This window comes from Papio anubis, chromosome 8 (genome assembly GCF_008728515.1).
Source record: "Papio anubis isolate 15944 chromosome 8, Panubis1.0, whole genome shotgun sequence".
Taxonomy (NCBI): domain Eukaryota; kingdom Metazoa; phylum Chordata; class Mammalia; order Primates; family Cercopithecidae; genus Papio; species Papio anubis.
This window is the reverse complement of record NC_044983.1, coordinates 51,682,173-51,700,928: the sequence shown is the minus strand read 5'-3', so window position 1 is coordinate 51,700,928 and position 18,756 is coordinate 51,682,173. Positions and strand designations below refer to the sequence as shown.

Genomic DNA, 18,756 nt, shown 5'->3' with positions numbered 1-18,756 from the left:
CCAGGCCTCCTAAGTAGCTGGGACCTCAGGCGTGTGCCACTATGCCCAGCTAATTTTTTTTTTTTTTAAGAGATGGGTGTCTCATTATGTTGCCCAGACTGGTCTCAAACTCTGGCGCTCAAGCTATCCTCCCACTGTGGTCTCCCAAAGTGCTGGGATTACAGGCATGAGCCCCTGTGCAGGGTCAACAATTTTTTTTTTTTTTTTTTTTTTTGAGACGGAGTCTTGCTTTGTGCTCAGGCTGGAGTGCAGTGGTGTGATCTTAGCTCACTGCAACCTTCGCCTCTCAGGTTTAAGCAATTCTCCTGCCTCAGCCTCCCAAGTAATGGATTATAGGCGTGTGCCACCATGCCCGGCTAATTTTTGTATTTTGAGTAGAGACAGGGTTTCGCCATGCTGGCCAGGCTGGCCTCAAACTCCAGACCGCAGGTTATCCACCCACCTCAGCCTCCCAAAGTTCTGGGATTACAGGCATGAGCCACTGCGCCTGGCCCTCAACAATTTTTAATATCATGAAATATCCAATAGTGTTCAAATTTCCTTGAGTGTTTTTACTTCTTATTTGTTTGAATCAAGATCGAATAGGTTGATGTTTCTTAAATCTCTTTTTAATCTAGTAGTTTCTTTCCATATAAGAAGGCATATAGGTACAGACAATCCTCATTTTACTCAGTAGTATGAGACCAAAGAAGATAACTATACAGCCAGGCACGGTGGCTCACGCCTGTAATCCCAGCACTTCGGGAGGCCGAGGCGGGTGGATCACGAGGTCAGGAGTTCGAGACCAGCCTGGCCAACATAGTGAAACCCTGTCTCTACTAAAAATACAAAAATTAGTCGGGCATGGTAGTCCCAGCTACTTGGGAGGCTAAGGCAGGAGAATCACTTGAACCCAGGAGGGAGAGGTTGTGGTGAGCCGAGATCACACCACTGCACTCCAGCCTGGGTGACAAGTGTGAAACTCTGTCTCAAAAACAAAAACAAAAGCAAAAAAAAGAACCATACAAGCTGAGAATATGCAAAAGGATCATAATAATAGGGAAATTTTTTATTGTTCTATGACCTGTAAAAATTTTGTGAAAACATTAAAAATCCTCTTACTGGGAGGGGGGAGGGATAGCATTAGGAGATACACTTAATGTAAATGACAAGTTAATGGGTGCAGCACACCAACATGGCACATGTATACATATGTAACAAACCTACACATTGTGCACATGTACCCTAGAACTTAAAGTATAATAATAGTTAAAAAAAGTCTCTTACTGTGAGTTATCAATGTAAAGGGAAATGGAAAATAATAAAAAAGTAAAACTAATATTTAACACACTGTCATCTAATACGTTAGCAATATTGAGAATTAAAGCATTATATTTCTTTCTTTAAAAAATTCAGTTGTTATTTGAACAGTGTTTGCTTTCTTTACTCATCGTATAACTTATAAGAATTTTTTAGGCCAGGCACGGTGGCTCATGCCTGTAATCCCAGCACTTTGGGAGGCCAAGGCGGGTGGATCACCTGAGGTCAGGAGTTTGAGACCAGCCTGGCCAACACGGTGAAATCCTGTCTCTACTAAAAATACAAAAATTGGCTGGGCATGGTGGTGTGTGCCTGTGATCCCATCTACTTGGGAGGCTGAGGTGGGAAAATTCCTTGAACCCAGGAGGTGGAGGTTGCAGTGAGCCAAGACCAAGCCATTGCACTCCAGCCTGGAAGTTTAAAAAAAAAAAAAAATTTTTTTTCCATGCCTTGATGAACCATCATACTATGAACTTTGAATCAGCTTCCAACATTTTATCCTTTGTGCTTTCAATGTCATGAAATATTTCTAGATTTTCATTAATATAAAGTTTGTTGATAGTGTCACTTCTTCCGGGTCATTTTCTTTTTTTTTTTTAGAGACAGAGTCTTGCTCTGTTGCCCAGGCTGCAGTGTAGCAGTGCGATCTCGGCTCACTGCGACCTCTGCTTCCGGTGTTCAAGCAATTCTCCTGCCTCAGTCTCCTGAATAGCTGGGATTACAGGCATGTGCCACCACTCCTAGCTAATTTTTGTATTTTTTTTTTTTTTTTGGTAGAGATGGGGTTTCACCATGTTGGCCAGGCTGGTCTCAAACTCCTGACTTCAGATGATCCACCCGCCTCAGCCTCCCGAAGTGCTGGGATTACAGGCGTGAGCCACCACACCCGGCCTCTTCTGGGGCATTTTCATTCTTTTCATCACAACTTTCCTCATTCATGTCAATAAATCTGCCTTCACTAAGTTCCTCTGGCTACACATCTAGAATTTCTCAGATGTTAGTAGTATCCACATGCTCGTGGTCAACTATTTTTCCTAAACTCCGTTTACATTTGATTTAAATTTCACTTCCAGCATTATCACTTTTTGTTTCTTCGGTATGCTTTTGTCTTTGTTGTCCAGTTCCCTGTTCTGTTCATTTTTGTGAAATGTTATGTGGGTTTATCACTGGGAGATAAGGAGGTAACACAACTACATGCTTTGCTATCTTTGCAGTCTCCATGAGAACTGAATGACAGATGTGTGACGACCAGACTTTGAAAGAAGTGACATGATCATGATTGATCACTGATCGTTGTGTGTATGTTATTTACTTAGTGATTTGTGGACTGAAAGGCTAGCCATGAAATTTGTACTTTATGCAGTTACTCATAATTAATATACCATGCTAACTGATGTTTGAAATGTGTTGTTGAAGGACAGGTATTATTTACCTAGACTATTATAATTGAAATTCATGCTTATCAGAACTTTGAAAAGCAAGGAATGCCTGTTTTAGGATTAGCTTTGATTCTTCAGGAGCAGTTGTCTCATTTGGCTTTTCTCTCTAAAGCTACTGTTTTCCCTATATTTCTGGGAATCTTGGATTTCTTTTATTTATAATGAAGCATTAAAATTAAATTTTTCTTTCTAGGAACAGGTTTGGATTTTCCCTGTCCTTATGTAGCTATACCAGGTTCTCTTATGTGTCCTCCTCCGACATTAGGATTTGCATGGACTTCCCTTTTGGGTACACCTGTAGGAAGCTATATGGAGGATCCCTCACAACAGACATCACGAAAATACTAAAATGAAGAGCAATAATCCTCACACTTGACACTTAGCCCTTCCCAGGGTTTTTTCAACTTATAAATGGGTACAGCTTCCTTTAACCATGGTGAGACTGGGGCTTGTGGCACAGGCTACCTGGCATAGGTATTTCATTAACACACTGCTAAATCTTAATGTAAGCCCCTGTTTTCAGCCTCCTTCTAACTCCTACATTCTGCACCAGACTTATCCCCACCTAGGACTGCCAGAGCCCCAGGAAAAGCAGTTCCCACCCCCACAACCCAATCTGAGCACATCCTCAGGTGTGGCCTCCTTCGCTCTGTTTCATCTTTCACCAGGAAAAGCAGTTCCCACCACCACAACCCAATCTGAGCACGTCCTCGGGTGTGGCCTCCTTCGCTCTGTTTCATCTTTTACCAGGGCTTCCACAACTTTTGAATTCCAGACAGTTGTTGAAATCACAAGTCTGTATCCATTCTCTTTGTTACTGATTTATTCCTTGGTTTTCCTCTGCAAGAATTTCATGAGGTCTCCAGGCAGAGAGAAAGCAACTATCATTACTGAGTCTGCAATTCTAGGCTGAGATTTAATTGATTCTTAAAGTTTCTCAAGTGTCTCTTTTATGTAGATAACTCCTCTAGGACCCTTCTCATTATGAAGAGAGGGAGGGTAGCACAGTGCTTAAGGGTAGAGGCTCCTGAGCCAGACTATGTGGATTTCAAATTTGGCTCTGCTGTTTCTCAGCTGAGACTTTGCCTATGTTACTTACAATCTTGTACCTCAGTTTTCTCATCTATAAAATAATGCCTCATGGAACTGCTTGAAGAGTAAATGAGCTAATATTTTTAATGTTACCAAGGACAGTGCTTGGCAGAGAGTATGAGCTATGTAAGTATTTGAAAATGAGGCTGGGCCAGGTGGCTCACGTCTGTAATCCCAGCACTTTGGGTGGCTAAGGCGGGTAGATCACTTGAGGTCAGGAGTTCGAGACCAGCCTGGCCAACATGACAAAACCCCATCTCTAGCAAAAATACAATAATTAGCCGGGCATAGTGGTGCATGCCTGTAATCCCAGTAACTCGGGAGGCCGAGGCAGGAGAATCTCTTGAACCCAGGCTGGAGGTTGCAGTGAGCTGAGTTTGCACCACTGCACTCCAGCCTGGGTGACAAGAAGAAAACTCTTGTCTCAAAAAGAAAAAAAAAAAAAAAGAAAGAAAGAAAATCAATGAATTTGAACTTAGAAACAAAATGTATCTGAAAATGCAATGCCTTGAATTTCTTGTCTTGCTCATATCTGGTACAGCATTCCCTGAACACAAGAAGGTTACATTTTTTCTTTCTGCTTAGAAATCAACCTGGAGGCCGGGAGCGGTGGCTCAAGCCTGTAATCCCAGCACTTTGGGAGGCCGAGACGGGCGGATCACAAGGTCAGGAGATTGAGATCATCCTGGCTAACATGGTGAAACCCCGTCTCTACTAAAAATACAAAAAAACTAGCCGGGCGAGGTGATGGGCGCCTGTAGTCCCAGCTACTCGGGAGGCTGAGGCAGGAGAATGGCGTGAACCCGGGAGGCGGAGCTTGCAGTCAGCTGAGATCCGGCCACTGCACCCCAGCCTGGGCGACAAAGCGAGACCCGGTCTCAAAAAAAAAAAAAAAAGAAATCAACCTGGAGTGACTGCTTTTGCAGTTCAGTAGGTGGTTAATAAAAACTAAATTTTTCTCTATTTGAATAACTGTGTGTATCCCTGATAAGACACTCAGGCACCTTGGTAGCCACTGAAATGAATTCATCATACGTCCAACTAATAGAAGCGAGAGAAACAATCTGGCAAAGAAACACTCAATGAAATAAATTCCAAACATCTGTTTCCTTTTATTTGTATTAATAATTGCATTCTCACAATATTTCAGTGAAAGCCTGGGGAAAGTGAGAACTCTACCTATTTAAGTTCAACAAAAAGCCCATAATAACATATTTAGCATAAGACATAGTTCTAACAAAACTGCAATTAAAAAAAGAACTGTGCATTGTTTTCCTATAAGTGATTTGTCAGATGTTTTAAAATTATATATTTCTTATTATTTGTTCACTTAAGATTTATCACTTTGTATATTAATGAAGTCTCAAGTGTTTTCATCTCCAAGAGTCACACTGTGAGCTTGAATCTTTTTCAAAGACAAATCCATTAAGCTTTGCTTTAAAGAAAATAAGGGAAAACTCACAGGAGCAAAAAGTATTTTGTCTCTTAAAATTGAGAAAAGAGGCCGGGCATGGTGGCTCACGCCTGTATTCCCAGCACTTTGGGAGGCTGAGATGGGTGGATTACCTGAGGTCGGGAGTTCAAGGCCAGCCTGGCCAACATGGTGAAACCCTGTCTCTACTAAAAATACAAAAATTAGCTGGGCGTGTTGGCGGGGGCCTGAAATCCTAGCTACTTGGGAGGCTGAGGCAGGAGAATCATTTGAACCTGGGAGGTGGATGTTGTAGTGAGCTGAGATCACACCACTGCACTCTAGCCTGGGTGACAGAGCAAGACTCTGTCTCAGAAAAAAAAAAAAAAAAAAATGAGGGAAGAGAAATAAACCAGTGCTATAAAAGCTGTGAGCCTGATTTATCACAGGTCAGTTACCACAATGCCAGAAAATAATCTTGACAAGCACAAGTTCTTTAAAGATTCTTCTTTTTATTTTTCTTTCAAAACAATCTCAAATTTACATAAAAGCTGAAAGAACAGTACATGGAACATTTTTCTCAGCCATTATGTATAAGTTGCTAACATGATGCTTCATCGTCCCAAACACTTCAACATATATTTTTACACAAACATGCATTCTCCGTTCCAACCCTAATGAAAACATAAAAATTAGGAATATTACAATGACACATTGCACCTAGTCCTCCTTATTCAATTTCACCAATTGTCTTTGACTTGCCTTTAGAGTGCAAGGATCCAGATGAGAACCAAGCATCACACTGAGTTAACAGGTCTCTTTGGTCTCATTTGGCTCAGAAGAGCTCTTCGCCTGCCTTTGATTTTCCTGGCCTTGACACTTTAGGAGATGACAAGGCACTGCCCCACTTGGACCCCGTCCTGGCACCACTCAGGCTCTAGCCCCTCACTCAAGGCTGACTCTTTGTCCCCTTTTCCCATATAGGCACCCTTTTTACCCCCTGGGGCACCAGCAGCCTGCACATGGGAGCTCCTTCCACAGATACCCACTTGGGCCAGCTCAGGCTCTGACACTGCAGCAGGGCCACTGCGGCTCCCTACTGCCCTGTAAGGACGGTCACATGCAGGGGCTGAATTGCTGAGGGAGGGAAGGGAAGGGGAAGAAAAAGAAAAGGAAAAGGGGCTGGGCATGGTGGCTCAGGCCTGTAATGCCAGCACTTTGGGATTTGGAGGAATGGACTAGTAGTTGCAATAATCATAAAAGGACTCCTGTGGGAACGGACAGTTTGCCATTACAGAATATAAATCCACATTTCAGAATCTCTTACTACTTTAAATGTATTTATACAATAATTTACTGATTTCATTTCAGTTTGAACAAGGTCGATAGAATATCACTTTTGTATACACACGCATGTTTAAGACACGCGGATTCTGTGTGTGCTTTTAGTCAACCAAGACTTTTTTTTTCAAGACAAGGTCTTGCTGGGAGGCCCAGGCTGGTGGATCACTTGAGGCCAGGAATTCCAGACCAGCCTGGCCAACATGGCGAAACCCTATCTCTACTAAATATACAAAAATTAGCTAGGCGTAGTGGCATCCGCTTGTAATTCCAGCTAATCCAGAGGCTGAGGCATGAGAATCTCTTGAACCCAGGAGATGGAGGTTGAAGTGAGCCGAGATCATGCCACTGTACTCCAGCATGGATGACACAGTGAGACCCTGTCTCAAAAAGAAAAAGTCATGTTTGACTATGATTATTAAAAACACACACAGAAGCCACATATCTTAAACGTGTGTGTACACAAAAATTATATTCTATCTACTTTGTTCGAACTGAAATGAAATCAGTAAATTATTGTATACATACATTTAAAGTAGCAAGAGATTCTGAAATGTGGGTTTATATTGTGCAATGGCAAACTGTTCGTTCCCACAGGAATTCCTTTGTGGTATTGCAACGACTAGTCCGCTCCTCCAGAGCCTCCTGCCTGGGCTGTTGCCATGGCTTCTTTGCTGGTCTTCCTGCTTTCACCCTTGCCCCCATCCCCAGGCTCATTCTGTGTTTTCAATGGAGGCTAAAATTATCTTTCACATATTTAAATCAGATCATGTAACTTTTCTGTTTAAACTTCTGTAATAGAGACTTGTAGTTTCTGCTCACAATATATAGAACTAGAAAGGGAATCACCTTCACCTAAACGAACTGCAAGTTTGTGACTTTTCTTGAACCCACAGGGGAGCTGAGGTTGGTTTGTTGTTGTTGGTTTTCGGTTTTTTTTTTTTTTTTTTTTTTTTTGAGATGGAGTCTTGCTCTGTCGCCCAGGCTGGAGTGCAATGGTGTGATCTCAGCTCACTGCAACCTCGGCTTCCCCGGTTCAAGCAATTCTCATGCCTCAGCCTCCTGAGTAGCTGGGATTACAGGCGATCGCCATCACACTAATTCTTGTATGTTTAGTGGAGACAGGGTTTCACCATGTTGACCAGGCTGGTCTTGAACTCTTGACCTCAAGCGACCTGCCCGCCTCGGCCTCCCAAAGTTCTGGGATTATAAGCATGAGCCACCACATCCAACCATGCTGTTGTTGTTTTGAGATAAAGTCTCGCTCTGTTGCCCAGGTGGGAGTGCAGTGGCGTGACCTCAGCTCACAAAGCCTCTGCCTCCTGAGTTCAAGCGATTCTCCTGCCTCAGCCTCCTGAGTAGCTGGGACCACAGGTGTGCACCACCACACCCGGCTAAGTTTTGTATTTTTAGTAGAGATGGGGTTTTGTTATGTTGCCAGGCTGGTCTCTGACTGCTGGTCTCAAGTGATTCGCCTGACTTGGCCTCCCAAAGTACTGGGATTACAGGTGTGAGCCACCACGCCTTGCCAAGCTGAGATCTTAAGGCAATCAACTAGCTTGAAATCTAGGGATAGATGCGGGCCTGCTGAGAGAGACAAAATGCAATCATTTGCTTTCCTAGGCCAGATGCAGTTGCTAAGACAAATTAAATATTTTTCATTCTTTATAATTTCTAAGTTTCCTCTGTATTTTGTAATATTTACTATGTAATCATATAGTAATTTGTATCGGTCAAGTTATAAACAAGTTCGGTCTCATGAGTTTAATGTAAATCATCTGAATAATCAATAGTTAAATAGATAAACACCTCAAGTAGGGAATATTGCATTCTGAAAAATAATTTTTCAGACAATCAAAGTTTAATCCCATAATTTCCAAAGCTTTGTTTTTATCAATTCCCAGTGGAACGCTTCTGAAATGTGCTACACTTTTCCCTGCTTTGTTAAATAGAGTATACTAATAATTACGTGTGTATAGGCTAGCGGATCCTCTGAACTTGCACTGCTGCACTGTGCTTGAAGACCATTGTGTCCTTAAGGGCCACTGCACCAGGAGAAGCCCTTGAACTCATTTAAAGATATGCTAATCTAGCTATTATTTTCTTACTTCAGGAAAACCTCTAAAGGCCATCTTCTGCAATGACATAATGCCTAGCGTATTACCCTAGCTCTCAAACGGAATGGAGCAGTAGAGCAAGTAGGAGTGGAGTGGACTAGAACCCATGGAGGTCCCTGGTCAGCCTTGAGGGCAAGGCTTTGAGGGCATATCTGGGGCTGCACAGCCACTCAACTCAGGAGAGTGTTCACGACCATCCAGGCCCAGCCATAGGCTTTCTTAGTATTCTTTTTTTTTATTTGAGACAGAGTTTCGCTCTTGTTGCCCAGGCTGGAGTGCAATGGTATGATCTCGGCTCACCTCAACATCCGCCTCTCAGGTTCAAGCGATTCTCCTGCCTCAGCCTCCCGAGTAGCTAGGACTACAGGTATGCGCCACCATGCCCGGCTAATTTTGTATTTTTAGTAGAGATGAGGCTGGGCGCAGTGGCTCACGCCTGTAATCCCAGCACTTTGGGAGGCCAAGGCGGGCGGATATGAGGTCAGGAGATGGAGACCATCCTAGCTAAAACGGTGAAACCCCTTCTCTACTAAAAATACAAAAAATCAGCCAGGCTTGTTGGTGGGTGCCTGTAGCCCCAGCTACTAGGGAGGCTGAGGCAGGAGAATGGCGTGAACCTGGGAGGCAGAGCTTGCAGTGAGCCATGATCGTGCCACTGCACTCCAGCCTGGGAGACAGAGCAAGACTCCGTCTCAAAAAAAAAAAAAAAAAAAAAGTAGAGATGGGGTTTCTCCGTGTTGATCAGGCTGGTCTCGAACTCCCAACCTCAGGTGATATGCCTGCCTCGGCCTCCCAAAGTGCCAGGATTACAGGCATGAGCCACTGTGCCTGGTCACTTTCTTTGTATTCTGTATGGTACTGTACCTTGAGCTCTTGTTTGACAAAAGGCTTGTAACTTAGGATCTTTGGATCTCTATAAATTGTGGATGGACTTCAGTTAATTCACTTTGAGATGATAGATAAAAATGACTGATTTTACTGCATAGAAGATCCAAAACTTTCACTGGATTCTCAGAGGGAATGAAACGGGCTGAGATGTTACTCTTGTAACTCCTAAAAAAATGAAGTGATGGCAAAAGCGGCCCTAGTCTTGTGGACTAGGCTTAGTCTGAGCTGAGCATGGGGCATAGCTAAATTCAGAGTGAAATGCAACTGCCCGCTACGGAAATAGCCCGTGAGGCTTGTATCACACTCAAATTATAGCACTGTCTATACACATCCTGCACCTTGCTTTTTTTCACTTAATGTATCTTGGAAAAATCTTATTTTTGTGTTTATAGAACTATTCTTTTTCAGTGATTACCCAGGATTCCATTGTATGATTAGAGCACAATTTATTTATCTGGTACTCTGCAACAGACTGAATGTTTGTGTTCCTCCAAAACCCCTATGTTGAGATCCTAACCCCCAAGATGATGGTATTATAATGGAGATGAGGCCTCTGGGAGATGATTGGGTCATGAGGGTGTAGTCTTCAGGAATGGAGTTCACACCCTTATTAAAGAGGAGTGGCTCACGCCTGCAATCCCAGCAATTTGGGAGGCCGAGGTGGGCGGATCGCCTGAGGTCAGGAGTTCGAGGCCAGCCTGGGCAACATGACGAAACCCTATCTCTACTAAAAATACAAAGATTAGCCAGACGTGGTGGCACTCGCCTGTAATCCTAGCTACTCAGGAGGCTGAGGCATGAGAATCGCTTGAACCCTGGAGGTGGAGGTTGCAGCAAGCTGAGATCGCACTACTGCACTCCAGCCTGGACAAAGGAGAAAGACTCTGTCTCTGTTAAAAAAAAAAAAAAAAAAGACTAAAGGAAGAGAGAGAGAGAGAGAGAGAGAGAGAGAGAAGAGAAACCTGAAGTTGGAAGGGAGAGAGAAGCCTGAAGTTGGAAGGGAGAGAGAAGCCTGAAGTTGGGGAGACCATCACAGGAGTTCAGGCCAGAGCTGAATGCAACTTGAACTAAAATAGTGGGCGTTGGGATAGAGAAAGCACTATCACTATGAGATGTTTTCAGAAGTATAATCTACTATATTTGGAAATCAGTTGAATCTGAGGAAGACAGATAAATGAAGAGTGATGCAGGTATGGGGACCTTGCACAAGGATGATAATGGCGGTACGGAGGATGGACAAGAGGCCCTGGAGGCTTGTGTCGAATAAGATGAGAAGACGGGCTGAACGAAGCCCTGCAGGACACCAGTCCTGAGAGGAAACAAATGCATAAGTGTAACGGAGAAAAACTAAGGGATTGCGGAATGAGGGAAGCCAAGGGACATATTTCAAGATGAACAAGGTATCAACTGGGTCAGATAAAGTGCAACACAAATAAGAGTCTTAAATTTAGCAATAATTTGTACAGAGATAATGTCAAAGAGGTGTGGGGATGGGAGGCAGACAGAAGAAGACTGAGAGTGGGAGGAAGCTGAGAGAATGGAGAGAGAGTGCACAAAGAAATCCTTTGGAACGTTTGGCTCTAGAGGAGATAAGAGATAGAGCAAGAGGCCGGGCGCGGTGGCTCTCCTATAATTCCAATTACTTGGCAGACTGAGGTGGGAGGATTGCTCAAGCCCAGGACTTCAAGGCCAGCCTGGGCAACATAGCAAGACTCCCATCTCTGAAAGTAAATTAATTAAAAAAAAAAAAAAAAGGCAAAAGCTGGAAGGCAGCAATGCAAGGTTTGTGTTTTTCAGATGAGGTTTTAACTGTTTAAATGCTGATGGGGAACCGGACATGGTGGCTTACGCTTGTAATCCCAGCAATTTGGGAGGCTGAGATGGGTGGATCACTCGAGGTCAGGAGTTCAAGACTAGTCTGGCCAACATGGTGAAAGCTTCTCTACTAAAAATACAAAAATTAGCCGGGTGCGGTGGTGGGCACCTGTAATCCCAGCTACTTGGGAGGCTGAGGCAGAAGAATCACTTGAACCCAGGAAGTGGAGGTTGCTGTGAGCTGAGATCGCACCACTGTACTCCAGCCTGGGTGACAGAGTGAGACTCTGTCTCAAAAAAAAAAAAAAAAAAATGCTGTTGAGAAGGAGGGAGTTGGGAGACAAGAGGTGAACAGTGTGGAGATTAACGGAGTGAGCCTCCTGAGAATGTGGTGGGGATGGAATCTAAGTTGGCAGGGGGATGAGCTAGGAGAGGAGGGGGATACCACAATCCCTTTCTGGTTGTAACTAGAAGGAATGAGGTCAGGACAAGGCCTGTGGCAGGTCAGTTCACTTGTTTATGCCCAAAGTTCAGAAAGTTCTCCTATGTGATTCCCAGTGTCTCTGTGAATAAGAGAAAACCTCAGATACTAAATTAGGAGGGGTCTGGTGGGATCTAAGATTGCCAGAGCATGCAAGAAGTTTGAAAAAGCTTGGGGGTGAACAGGAGCGATATAGAACTGATCAGAAAACAGAAAGATTACTGGGATATATGACCTCGTTTTTACCGTGGCAGCAATATGAGCAACTTTGTTATTTTTTTTCTCCAGTTGCCCTTGGTGATCAAGATTTAGACACAGGGCGGCTGGGCGCAGTGGCTCATGCCTGCAATCCCAGCACTTTGGGAGGCTGAGGTAAGTGAATCACCTGAGGTCAGGAGTTGAAGACCAACCTGGCCAACATGATGAAACCCCGTCTCTACTAAAAATACAAAAATTAGGCAGGCATGATGGCAGCTAATCCCAGCTACTAAGGAGGCTGAGGCATGAGAATTGCTTGAACCCGGGAGGTGGAGGTTGCAGTGAGCCGAGATCGCGCCACCTCACTCCAGCCTAGGTGACAGACCAAGACTGAAACTCCGAAAAAAAAAAAAAAAAAAAAAAAAAAAGATTCAGACACAGGGAAAGCAAATTGTTGTATGAATCCAAGATTGGGGTTTACTACATTATAGCAATGGTGAAAGAAATGACAAGGGAATGGAGAATATTATCAATAATATTACCAAGTGATGGACTGTGAAATCAATGAACAAAAGGAAAGATGCCCAACAGAGGCAGATCCTGATAATTACATCCTGGTAGAATGAGAGAGCATTGAAGTACGTGTCGATAATATAGCAGCAGCATTCAAACTGTGATTATATATTTGTAATCAAACATGCAACATGGAGTTTTTGGATCACGAGATCTGGTATTGAAAGACATGGGTTCCAGTTCCTGTTCTTCCCTCAGGTTGGTCCTTCAGCAAATCATTTAACCTCTCTGGGACTCAGATACCTGCTGTATGAAGGTTTAAACTAAATGACCTCAGAAGTCCCTCTCAGCTTTGAAATTCCAGAATTCTATGATTATATTGAAGATAAATCATTTTTCCATGATCCCAAGTGGATGTGATGCCTATTTTCTCTTCTGGCTATAAAACACAATTAGTGGCCAGCACGGTGGCTCGTACCTGTAATCCCAGCACTATGGGAGGCCAAGGCGGGTGGATCGCTTGAGTCCAGGAGTTTGAGACCAGCCTGGCCAACATGGTGAAACCCTGTCTCTACTAAAAATACAAAAATTAGCCAGGCCTGGTGGTGCACGCCTATAATTCTCGGCAGACTGAAGCACGGGAATCGCTTGAACCCAGGAGGTGGAGGTTACAGTGAGCTGAGACTGCACCACTGCACTCCAGCCTGGGTAACAGAGACAGACCCTGTCTCAAAAAAGGAAAATAAAAAGAAAAAAACCACAATTAATAGCGGTGATGTTATTATGCTCTATGAATAATTACAAGAGGTCTTACTGTTTGAATTCTGACTAGAAAACCGAGAGTATTGGCATTAACAAGTTTAGAGAAGTGTTACAAGTTTTTATTTTAAAGTAGCCATAGCAAAGAGTCTAGTAACATTCAGTAAAACAAGTTTTTGGGTTTTTTTTAGACTTGGCAAAATAGAGAGGCCTCGTCTATACAAAAAATAAAAATAAAAAATTAGCTGGGCATGGTGGAGCACTCTTGTAGTCCTAACTACGCGGGAGGCCGAGGTGGGAGGATCCCTTGAGGCTGGGAAGTGGATGTTGCAGTGAACCCAGCTAGTGCCACTGCACTCCAGCCTGAGCCACAGCGAGGCCCTGTCTCAAAAACAAAAAAACAAAAAACAAACAAAACCGAGAAGGCACTGAAGAAGAAATTAAGCAAAAATTTATACAGAAATTAAGCAAGAAGAAATTAAGCAAAAATGTATATGGTTGTAAACGCTACATAAGGACAGATTTTTTTTTTTTTTTGGAAACAAGAGTCTCACTCTGTCACCCAGGCTGGAGTGCAGTTGCGTGATCTTGGCTCACTGCAACCTCCGCCTCCCAGTTTCAAGCAATTCTCCTGCCTCAGCCCCTCGAGTAGCTAGGATTACAGGTGCCTGCCACCATGCCCTGCTAATTTTTGTATTTTTAGTAGAGACAGGGTTTCACCATGTAGGCCTGGCTGATCTAGAACTCCTGACCTCAGGTGATCCTCCTGCCTCGGCCTCCCAAAGTGCTGGGATTATAGGCATGAGCCACCTCGCCCAGCCAGGACAGAAGTTTTATGTCTTAGAACTAGGAGGTTCCCCAATCCTATATACTACATAGAAGGTGCATACCCCGTGGCCCTGTCCACAAACCATTAGGCCATCATTTATACATTCAGGTGAGACCAAAGATACTAACCATTTTATTAGGTTGGTGTAAAAGTAATTGCTGTTTGAGCCCAAGAGTTGATGTTCCCGTGGTATGATCATGCCTGTAAATAGCCACTGCACTCCAGTCGGAGCAACAGACTGAGACCCTGTCTCTAAAAAAAAAAAAGAAAAGAAAAATAATCATATAAATGAGAAAATACATTTACAGTACTTGATCTAAGTTTATCTTGTGTGTTTATAAGATGAATTGTTTGTCTAAAATGGCCTACAACTGCAGCTGCAGACCTCAATCTATGGTACATATCAAGCAATTCAGCTTTTTCTTGTAATATCATCACTTTTGTCTGCTTCTTGGGATCATTTACATCATCACTAGTGGCATTTTGTATGGGTCCCATTGTGTTATTCAAGGCTTACAGTTTTGCACTAAACAGGATAAAAAAGACAAGAGAACCACGAGAGATCACTTTTTACTGCTGCATGCAATTTACTGGAGAGACTGCTCATGGGAAGACGATTAGCGGGACAGGGCATTTTAAGTGGATACTCACACACTTGAGCTCAATGCAATAGCAACAGAAGGTGGCTATGAAATTATTAGAGTAGTACAGCATGTACTGTAGTTAATTTTATATATTTATGATTTAATACAGTATCTTTACATTTGTTTACATTTCTCTCAACTGTAAATGGTGCTGTGTATGGTCTGTAAGCATGTGCATGTAAGTTTTGATAGATTTTTATAATAGATTTGTGTATATTTTATGGTAGCAAATAATAAAATCGAATACTATCTACATGCATTTTATGCATTCATGACATACCTATGTTTTTCTTAAAATTTTTTTTTTTTTTTTTTTGAGATGGAGTCTCACTCTATTGCAATCTCGGCTCACTGCAACCTCTGCCTCCCAGGTTCAAGCAATTCTCTTGCCTCAGTCTCCTGAATAGTTGGGATTACAGGCATGCGCCACCACGCCTGGCTAATTTTTGTATTTTTAGTAGAGATGGGGTTTCACCCTGTTGGTCAGACTGGTCTCAAACTCCTGACCTCGTGATCTGCCCACCTTGGCCTCCCTAAGTGCTGGGATTACAGGCGTGAGCCACTGTTCCTGGCAGTTTTTCTTAATTTTTTGATATTTCTAGGCTATGAGGTTCATCTTTGAGTTTTTCAAATTTTCACAAATCTCAAAAAAATTTTCATATATATATGAAAATTATCTCTCTCTCTAAATATATACATATATACACATATATCTAGATATATACAGAGAGAAAGAGAGAGAAAGAAAAAGAAAGAAGGAAAGAAAAGAAAGAAAGAGAGAGAGAAGAAAGAAAGAAAGAAAGAAAGAAAAGAAAGAAAGAAAGACAAAGAAAGAAAGAAAGAAAAAGAAAGAAAGAAAGAAAGAAAGAAAGAAAGAAAGAAAGAAAGAAAGAAAGAAAGAAAGAAAGAAAGAAAGAGAAAGAAAGAAAGAAAGAAAGAAAGAAAAGAAAAGAAAAGAAAAGAAAAGAAAAGAAAAGAAAAGACAGACAGACGGCCGGACACAGTGGCTCATGCCTGTAATCCCAGCACTTTGGGAGGCTGAGGTGGGCAGATCACGAGGTCAGGAGTTTGAGACCAGCCTGTCCAACATGGTGAAACCTTGTCTCTACTGAAAATACAAAACTTAGCCGGGCATGGTGGTGGGTGCCTGTAATCCCAGCTGCTCAGGAGGCTGAGGCAGGAGAATTGCTTGAACTCAGGAGGCAGAGGTTGCAGTGAGCCGAGATAGTGCCACTGCACTCCAGTCTGGGTGACAAGATTGAGACTTCATCTCAAAAAAAAAAAAAAAAAGGGAAAGAAAGAAAGGAATGAGAAAGAGATGCAGTGTGTCGTTATGTTGCCCAGGCTGGTCTAGAATTCCTGGCCTCAAGCAATCCCCCTGCCTTGGCCTCCGAAGTAGCTGGGGTTACAGGCACACACCAATACACTGGCAAGCAATATATTTTGGACCTTTGCAGTGTAAACCTGTGTTGTTCAAGGGTCAACTGTATGTGACGGAAATGTCCACAGAAATGTATGACTTATGGCTGTTCTTGGCTTAATTGGCTTAAGATGGTTCTCTCTTGTGTGATTCTGGGAGTGACTGGTGAGGCTAACCTTGGACTCTTGGATATCCTTTTCTCTATAAGTACCCTGGAAAAAGCTCTACCTTCCTTAATTGAATGTAAAAATTCTATTGTTCATCAATCCATCCTATAGAGCTGATCCGGTCAAAACAAAGCAGAGCGTAAGAGCATGCCTGCTATGAGCCTGCAGCCCATATTGATAAACGGTTAGCTTTTCTCATCCCTTCTTTATTATTCCACTTTCACTTTAAAAAAAAATAAGTCTTTTCATTGCCATGTCAGCTGTTCCCTTCTTAAAAAAAAAAGAAAAGAAAAAGGACCAGTGGCAGCGGCTCACACCCATATTCCCAGCACTTTTGGAACCAATGCAGGAGGATCGCTTGAACCCAGGAGTTCAAGATCAGCCTGGGCAACATAGCGAGACCCAGTCTCTATGAAAAAATATAAAAATTAGCTGGGCATGGTGGCTCACACCCATGGTCCCAGCTACTTGGGAGGCTGAAGCTGGAGCCTGAGTCTGGGAGGTGGGGGCGGCAGTGAGCTCTGATTGCACCACTGCACTCCAGCCTGGGCAACAGAGAGAAACCCAGTCTTTAAAGAAAAAGAAAAATAAACAGTTAAAAAAATGGAAAAACTATTTTTTTCTTTAATTTGATGAGAACATAGATAAGTTCTCATCATAAAGCACTTAGCATAGTTCCTGACATAGAGCGGATGAACTGCACCTGTTGATTTCTATCCCCTTCCCTAGAAAAGATGAGAACAAAACCCAACCTTCTTGCTTTCTGGCTCTGCTGATTCTTCTTGAAAGCAGGTCCATCTGATTTTGTCAGGAGCCGTTCTCTCTAGGCCTTCGCATGGCTCTGGGGCACCCATGGGCTGCACCCATCTCAGCCCAGATTGAGTTTTCCACACTTTCAGAGGTAGGGGCGGGAGCCTGTCATTGGCTGAGCCTGGCCTCTGGCCTGTCTGTCAAAGCGCTCTTCAGATGATACCACTCTCTCCTCTTCAGCCTCTTCTGCCCCATCATGGACTTAATCCTGAGGAAGAATTTTCCTCCCACTCTCTTCACTCAGGACAAGTCTTTCAAAAAGATGCTTTGTTCAATGAGAATGTAAGTTGTTGTGCGATTTCGGGAGGATGCAGACAAACCCAACTTTGCACTGGTGTTTTATTCCCTCCGCCCAACACACTCACTTCATGTAACCTGATGGTGGCTTGCAGTGCCTCTGTCACCTCTGCGAAATCCTCAGGCCAGGATGGAGTTTGCTGTGCCTGGACATCACTCTTTTCTTTCCCTCCTCATGCCAGGCTGGGAGGGAGATCTTTGAAAAGGCAGAGAGAAGAGTTGTCCAAGTTATGCTGAGAGAGTCCTAGAAGTCTTCTAGGGGCTCCCTTCTGAAGAACATGCAAGACTCCTGTCTGCTCTGTCCCTGCAGGGCAGCCAGCTGGCAACGTGACTGGGGGGCTTTTGCAACCACGAGGGTAGGGTTGCCAGAACCGTGATGAAATCTGAGGGCCACAGGGACCCAGGAAAGGACAGGTGAACCCCCAAGTAATTTTTCCCTAAAAACGAAGCAAAAAGTCTGCACCATATGATTCCATGTCTGCAAAATTTTAGAAAAGGCAAAAATACGGCACGGAAGATAGAGGGACGGTTGCCTGGAGTGGGATGAGGGTGGAAGGTGGAAAGAAACAGGGAGGAACTCTTTGGGATGATGGAAACATTCTACACATTGATCATAGTTGCAGTGACATGATGGCACAGACGTCAAAATATCGGATTGTGCATGTCATCGATAATAGAAAGTGAAAATGCCCTCACGTGAAAACACCTGGGAGAGCCATGGGGAGCAAAGAGAACTGCCTGTCTGTAATTCCCTCCCTGCATCTCCTGGACTGTGGATTCCTTTGTTGGAAATCCATGGTCCAATGTCCTGGATTTGACCAAAGAGAAGAAGCCCCACTCAGTGGAGCCAACTGCTTTGCTTATTTTTTCTCTTTCTCCCTTGAGGCTCCCAGGGTGCTGTGGAGGGTGTCTCCAATACACTGTAGTAACGAAATCAATCTGGAATTGAGGTCATCTTTCTCCTCCTCCTCACTGGATCTGCCCAAGAACCAAGGGAATCAGACCAACACCCCTGGCTCCATTTCCCACATTCTCTAAATAGGGTGCTCAGGCTTTCCTTCTCATGCGCCGTTTTGCTGGGATCGGAGACTACGGTGTCCTGTGCTGGCACTCGCTGGCCCCTCACTGGGAGTGGGGTTTTAGACCAGCTCTCAAGGTCCCCTCTCCCTCTCCACCCATCCTGTTTCTTTGAAATGTCTCTAGTTCCTCAGCCCCCAGAATTCACTCACAGCACTA

The 18,756-nt window shown here is 43.6% G+C and overlaps 1 long non-coding RNA gene across 1 annotated transcript; it reads right to left on the bottom strand.

The window, feature by feature from the left end:
* Window positions 1-5,803: 5,803 nt before the first annotated feature.
* LOC116276354 lies at window positions 5,804-17,844 on the bottom strand. The gene is made up of 3 exons (XR_004185813.1): window positions 17,589-17,844; window positions 14,311-14,434; window positions 5,804-5,915 (listed from the first exon to the last, which is right to left on the bottom strand). It is a non-coding gene; the product is annotated as an uncharacterized LOC116276354 (long non-coding RNA).
* Window positions 17,845-18,756: the final 912 nt, after the last annotated feature.